Genomic DNA, 7,362 nt, shown 5'->3' with positions numbered 1-7,362 from the left:
CCTAACAACCTATGAAGGAAGCAATAGTCATATTACAAGTAGAATATGGATTCCGTGGATTGAAAACAAGATAGGCATATTAAAAATGATTCAAGGCTGGGAGTTCGGCCTAGTGGTAGAGTGCTTGTCTAGCATGCACAAAGACCCCGGTTCAATTCCTCGGTACCACATATATAGAAAAAAGCTGGAAGTGGTGCTGTGGCTCAAGTGGTAGAGCTCTAGCCTTGAAAAAAGCCCAATGACAGTGCTCAGGCCCTGAGCTCAAGCCCTACTATTGGCAAAAATAAAAATAAAGTAAAAGTTATTCAGGTTAGTCATTAGGGAAATGCAAACTAAAATCACTTAACATCCGCTGTGTTTGCCATTAAAAAAAATGACAATGGAGAACCTGGCAATTGGGAGGAATAGCAGTTGCTTAGTGTTTAGTTGGATGCAAAGTATAGCTCAATGGTAGAGCCCTGTCTAGCAAGCATGAGGCTCTGAGTTCAGTCCCCAGTACTGGGAAAAAAGTGTGAGAAGATGAAATAATAGGCTTTGATAATATGATCAGTCACACAGCTTTAAACATCCTTTACACAAACTTCTCTTCCTCTGTGTGTGTGTGTGTGTGTGTGTGTGTGTGTGTGTGTGTGTGTGTGCGCGTGCATGCTGTTCCTGGTGCTTGAACTCAGGGCCAAATAGTTGGCAATGAATCTCAAGGACTTCTCTGGCTAAGCTGGCTTCAAACTACAATCCTCTGATCTGGCCTCTTGAGTAGCTAGGATTACAGGCATGAGCTAAATGCACCTGGCTTCCATGTCCTCCTTTTGTGGTGCAGGGGACCAAGCCCAGGGCTTATGCCCTACCACTGAGCTCCATCACCAGCATGAGCTTGTGTTGTACCCGAATTCCTAGAAGCCCGAAAAGACCACCAGACAGAGGGATGGTCGCAGCTTGGCCATCCTAACAATAGTTCCCTGAAAGGGCACAAGGGACGTCTCCCACTGGCCCCGTCAATAATCCTATAGCACGTTTGCCAGGATTCTTCGTTGACCCAGATACAGAACCTATAGGCAACCCAGATTAACAGATTATCAGATAAAACACAATACACAGAGACAAACAATGCCAATCTATTTACCACGGTTTTCCACGACTCCTTGACTAGGCGTCTGAGTGGACTTGGGGGTTCCCGGCCCATGCACCAAATGTTGTACCCGAATTCCTAGACCCCCAAAAAGACCACCAGAGGCCACACTCAAAGCTAAAGAGCAGGGGTTGTTTTATTTACGAGTCTAGACTCGGGCCTCCGCATACCAGCAGCTGGCAATGCTGAAAAGGCCCTGAGCAAGAACTTTACACTGCTTTTATAGGGAAAGTACAATTACCTGATTGGCTATTTGACTCAAACCACTGGTCGAATCAGAGCTCAGGTGTCTAACCACGGAGCACCAAGCTGTTACCACCTGGGGGGTTCAAGTACATGGGCCCTAAACAAGTGGGGGGAGGGTCATTCCCAGAACATGGAACAATCTTGGCACAACATTTGTTTTCTATTTGTTTCATTTTTCTTAGCTAGATTACAAGGTCCTTGAGGATAGACTTTTATGTTTTAAAATTCTTTTTAATTTTTAGGTTCAGACTAGGGCTAGTCAGACATTGATGGCTAGTGCCTGTAATCCTAGCTACTCAGGAGGTTGAGATCTGAGATCACCGTTTGACGCCATCCCAGGCAGGAAAGTCTGTGAGACTCTTATCTCCAATAAACTACTAAGAAAAGAATGGAAATGGTACTGTGGCTCAGGGACAGTGTCCAGGCCCTGAGTTTAAGCCCCAAGACTAGCAGGGAAAACCAAAACAAAACAAAACTGCAACTCAGAACCTGATACTTTTGTTCCTTGACTGGCCATGAGCCATATCTCCAATCCCTTAATTTTTTTTTTTTTCTTATGGGTCCAAGACTACTGCTCTCGCCTTTGAACCACAGCCCTACTTCCCATTTTCTAGTGGTTAACTGGAGATAAGAGTCTCACATTCTTTAGTGCTTGGGCTGGCTTTGAACCTCGATCTCAGCCTCCTAAGTAGCTAGGATTACAGGCATGCATCCAGACCCAGTGTTCAAGCCCCATGACCGACCAAAAAAAAATTGCATTTCAGATTTGCATGATGATGTTAGCATTCACACACATTTTTAAAAAATTTCTTTTGACCACATAGTTTGGGTAATAGGGCAATTTTATGTTTAAGTTTTTGAGGAAAGATCATATGATTTTCCATAGCTGCTATACTGTTTTACATTCCCACCAGCAAATGCACAAGGCTTCCAACTTCTCTGCATCCTTGCCAACATGTGTGATTTTCCACTTTTTAAATTATGGCCAACCTAGTAGAATTTTTGGTAAAGTGTAGTATCCCATTGTGGTTTCAATTTGCATTTCCCCAATGACTAACCCAAACAAACTTTTAATCTACCTACCTTTCTCTAATTCAGTGCCTCTGTTTTCTACCTGTTTTATTGTTGACAGCCTACTTGGTAGGGTAATTATTAAGATCATATGAACCTATGTAGATCTGGGTCTAGATCTAAATATTGCTTAGAAAAGTTAGAAAGGAAGGAAGGATGATAGGAAGAAAAGGGAAAGGAAGGAGGGAGAGAGGGAAGAAGAACCCCTAATTATTCTTCCCATTTCCTCCTCTGATATACAAAACCCAAACTGGACTTTTTTCTGTTTCATGAAGGTCTTGTATTCTCATCTGCAGTATCCGGGCATGCTCTATGTAGCCTAATTCCTCCAGCTCTTTTCCTACTCAACTCTCACTTAACTTGGAAGTGTCACCTAGAATGATGACCTCCTCATCACAGAAGCCTTCCTGGTTTTGCAGACCTAGTACCATGAATACATTCATGAGGGTCACCTGCCTTGGACTTCTTGCACAAAATATCTAAGTCTATTGAAAACACTGAAACTGAGGTAACTTACATCTGGGCAAGAAGGCTCTTCAGATTCTTTTTTTTTTTTTTTTTTTGCCAGTCCTGGGCTTGAGCTCAGGGCCTGAGTCCTGTCCTTGGATTTTCTCAAGGCTAGAGCTCTACCACTTGAGCCTCAGCACCACTTCCAGCTTTTTGCTATGTATGTGGTACCGAGGAATCGAACCCGGGTCTTCGTGCATGCCAGGCAAGCACTTTAACCACTAGGCCAAACTCCCGGCCGGCTCTTGAGATTCTTATATCCAGTTGATCAGCAAAAAACAAAAAGTATAGGAATGCCTCAAGTGGTAGAGCACCACCCCTCCCTTTTTATTTTTTTGTCGGTCATGGGACTTGAACTCTGGGCCTGGACACTGTCCCTGAACTCTTCTGCTCAAGGCTATTGCCCTACCACTTGAGCCACAGCCCCACTTCCGCCTTTTTTTTTAGGTATGTGGTACCAAGGAATCAAACCTGGGTCTTCCTGCATGCTAGGCAAGCACTCTACCACTAGGCCAAACTCCCGGCCCCACCACTTCCCATTTTCTAGTGATTAATTGGAGCTATGAGTCTCAGGTTCTTTAATGCATGGGTTGGCTTTGAAGTGAGATCCTCAGATCTCAGCCTAGGATTCCACTCTTAAGTAAAAAAAAAAAAAAAAAAAAAAGCAAGAGGAAGGAGCCCTGGATTCAAGCTCAGTACTAGCATACACACATCTATACACACATACTAATAGGATGTTTCCTGAATTTTCATGCCACCCTTATGCAGAGGTCATGCTAGTCTTTTTCTGCATCATTCCAATTTTTGTATATGTGCTTTTAAAGCAAATATGCCCTGGTTTTGAGGAAAATAAGTTAATAGAGTCTGAATGTCCCACAGGTTTGTAAGTTGTACTATTTTGTGAACTTTGGAAACAGACCTAGCTTTGGAGTCAAGAAAGAATGGAAATAATTGTTAAAGCACTCAGGAGGAAAGAAAATTAACTTGTCGGATCCTTCCTCTCTGGTAGCACTAGTGCTATTCTTACACAGAATAGGGAGTACCTACTTTTCTGCTTCTCTTTTACTCCCAGTCTCTGGTTCTGTAGGTACCCATGAGTACCCAATGGCTGAGGAACGTTTGTGGTATTAAACAACTTATATTACCTTGAAATTTTTGTACTTGTAAATCTAAGTGTAACATACATGCCAGGTGCTGTGTTCATGCCTGTAATCCTCAGCAGGAGAATGAGATTTGAAGATCTGGTTCAAAGCTATCCCAGGTAGAAAAGTCTGTGAGGTTTAAAGTCAAGAATTTCACCTGAGTTTTATTCCCTACCTTCCTACTCTTTTTGCTGATGAATAATTACAGGTGTGAGCAGTGCCTGGCTTTTTTTTTTTTTGGCAGTTGTGGGGCTTGGACTCTGGGCCTTGGTGTTGTGGCTGAGCTCTTCAGCTCAAGGCTACTGCCCTACCCCATGAGCCACAGCTCCACTTCCCATTTCCCATGATATAAGTGTCTCATGGACTTTAGTGCCCAGGCTGGCTTTGAACCTTGATCCTCAGATCTCTGCCTCCTGAGTAGCTAGGATTACAGGCGTGAACCACCATGCCCAGCTCTGTACTTCTAAGAGAAGGATTTAGGGCAGCTACTTCTCAAAGGAACTGTCCTGTGGGTTCCTTTTCAAAACTGGGAGAGAGCCAGGCTTGGTGGCTCACACCTGTAATCCTAGCTACTCAGGAGGCTGAGCTCTAAAAATTTCGGTTCAAAGCCAAAGCCAGCCCAGGCACTAAAGAATGTGAGACTCTTATCTCCAATTAATCTCTAGAAAAATGGGGTGGCCTAGTGGTAGAGTGCGTGCCTAGCATGCAAGAAGACCTGGGTTTGATTCCTTGGTACCACATACATAGAAAAAAGCTGGAAGAGGTGCTGTGACTCAAGTGGTAGAACACTAGCCTTGAGAAAAGTTCAAGGACAGTGCTCAGGCCCTGAGTTCAAGCCCCACGACTGGCAAAAAAAAAAAAGGAAGTGGGGCAGTAGGGTGGTAGCCTTGAGCAGCTGAAGAGCTCAGGGACAGTGCCCAGGCCCAGAGTTCAAGCCCCATGACACCTGCCACCCCCCACCCCCTCAAAAAAAAAGAAAAGAAAAACCAAATATTTGGGAGAGGCTGCTGAAGGGTTCCTTCCTTCTTCTGTATAGATCATTACAGACCTGGTTGTCCCCAAACTCAAAGAAAAAGAGCTGAATTGGAAGCTGGGGGTGGGGTGGTAAGTTATGTAGGCAGACAGAAGAGATGTGAATGGGGAGGGGTCAGCCGGGGGAGCACAGAGAGCCATAACTCAGCAGCAAAGCCAGCAGACTTTGTCCTCATCATCTCCCTGGCTCAGAAAGAATGACTTAAACATCTTAGGTTTTTGGGACAGGCAGCAGGGGGCTCCTGAAACAACACTAGACATGCAGATTTGGGACCTGCATCTTAATTCTGCCCTTAAAAACCATGTCATCTTGGGTGAATGACTTTGCTGAGTCTGCTTTCTCTTCTTAACTACTTAAACAGGCTTTGATTCAGATAGACTCTTGCCCTAACTCCTGCATGGCATCTCATTTGCCCTGTCAATAAAATGGAGAATGAGAGCTATGGCAGTCTCTTTTCTGTTTCCAACAACAATACAGAGACAATGTGAGTTATAAAGAAAGGTGCTTTTTTTTGTGGATTATAGTTCTGGAGGGTCCAAGTTCAAGATCTGATGGGGCAGGTGGAGGGCATTGGTTTGCCCTCTGGTAATGGCTTTGTCTCCAGATAGTACAGATAATCACATGGCAAGAGATAGGAACACACATGCATATCTCTGTGTCTTTTGGTCTCTTTTTGTAATGGGGTTCCATGTGCTATTTTAATACACACACATATATATTGTATAATCTTTAAATAAGGTTTAAACACACCTGTTTCCTCAAACTACCCTAAAAAGGCACCAGTAAAGTCCGCCATGGGGCTTTACCTTCCATTTGAATCCTAACCACCTTGCAAAGGCACTACGTTTATAGACCATTGTTGGATCAAATTTCCAGCTTCTCAGTTTCATTCACATATGTCTTTGGGGATTAAGTTTCTAACGTGAATTCTGGAGACACACTGAGACCATAGCTGCTGCTGCTGTTAGGATTAAATAAACTCTCTAAAGCTAGGCACTGGTGCCTCACACCTTTAATCCTAGATACTAAGGAATACTGAGATCTGAGGTTTACCATTCAAAACCAGCTTAGGCAGGAATGTATGAGACTCTTACCTCCAATTAACCACCAAAATGTCAGAAGTAAAGCTGTGATGCAAGTGGTAGAGCATAAACCTTGAGCAAAAAGCAACCAGGGCTTGAGTTCAAGTTCTAGTGCCAGCACACCGCATGTGTGTGCATGTGCACACACACACACACACACACACACACAAATCTCTGATAGGAAGTAAATTCCCTTTGGTAATTTAGGATCATGAAATAACATGAGTTTGGGGTTGGGAACATGGCCTACTGGTAGAGTGCTTGCCTAACATGCATAAAGCCCTGGGTTTGATTCCTTGGTACTATATACACAGAAAAAGCCAGAAGTGGTGCTGTGGCTCAAGTGGCAGGGTACTAGCCTTGAGAAAGCCCAAGACAGTGCTCAGGTTGGGAGTTTGTTTGGCAAAACAAACAAATAAACCAATAATAATAAAAAAAAACCTCACAAGTTTGAGTGACAGATGGGAGCTAAGATAAACAATCACTTAGGATGAATTTCTGCCCTACAGGAAGGAGTGATAATATTTGCCTCACAGGGTTTTTGTGGGGGCTGAACTGAGACAAGGCAAATGAAGCCGTGCACAATGTGAGGATTATTATTGGTTTTTCAACTTGCCCTCCGACAAAAGCTGAATAAGTCCTGAATTGGCCAAAAAGAGAGGGCTAGAGAAAGAATGTGACTCTTAGGAGAAACAGCAAGAAAAGCTTGAATAATCCCCACATTGTGTTCCTAACACACTGACAATTAAGCTAGAGCTCTAAGGAACGGCTCGCATCCAGAGGAGGGAGGTTCAGAATTGGAGAGTTGGTGGGGACATAAGAGGTCAAGGGAACCCACTGCTATCAAACTCCAGGAAGGCATGGACAGTCCTTGCCTGATGAGTGAAAAAGAGAAGGAGCAGCCGGTCCCTCTCACAGTTCCCTTAAGTCTCCCTCTGTGACCCCAACTCCCTGGTGAGCCACAAAGCACAGCTCTTGCCCTTGAGCCAAGAAATGCTGCTTTCCAATGCCCCCTACCTGGCAGCTACTGAGCTGAATCAAATGGATTGGAGTGGAGGTGGGGAGGAGTCGGGAACTCTGCTGTCCCTCAATGGAGGCTAGTTTGCACCTCCACAGACCCTGCCATCCCAGGACAGAGCCTTCAGCCTGCTCCTC

The 7,362-nt window shown here is 44.3% G+C and overlaps 1 non-coding gene across 1 annotated transcript; it reads right to left on the bottom strand.

Moving 5' to 3' along the window:
* Window positions 1–3,673: 3,673 nt before the first annotated feature.
* On the bottom strand, window positions 3,674–3,777 carry LOC150058485 (U6 spliceosomal RNA). The gene has a single exon (XR_016536951.1). It is a non-coding gene; the product is annotated as a U6 spliceosomal RNA (small nuclear RNA).
* Between the last annotated feature and the right edge of the window lie 3,585 nt (window positions 3,778–7,362).

This window comes from Megascapheus bottae, chromosome 10 (assembly GCF_031878675.1).
Source record: "Megascapheus bottae isolate mThoBot1 chromosome 10, mThoBot2.hap1, whole genome shotgun sequence".
NCBI lineage: Eukaryota > Metazoa > Chordata > Mammalia > Rodentia > Geomyidae > Megascapheus > Megascapheus bottae.
Note: the sequence above shows the minus strand (reverse complement) of the source record. Positions and strands in the feature narration are given on the sequence as shown.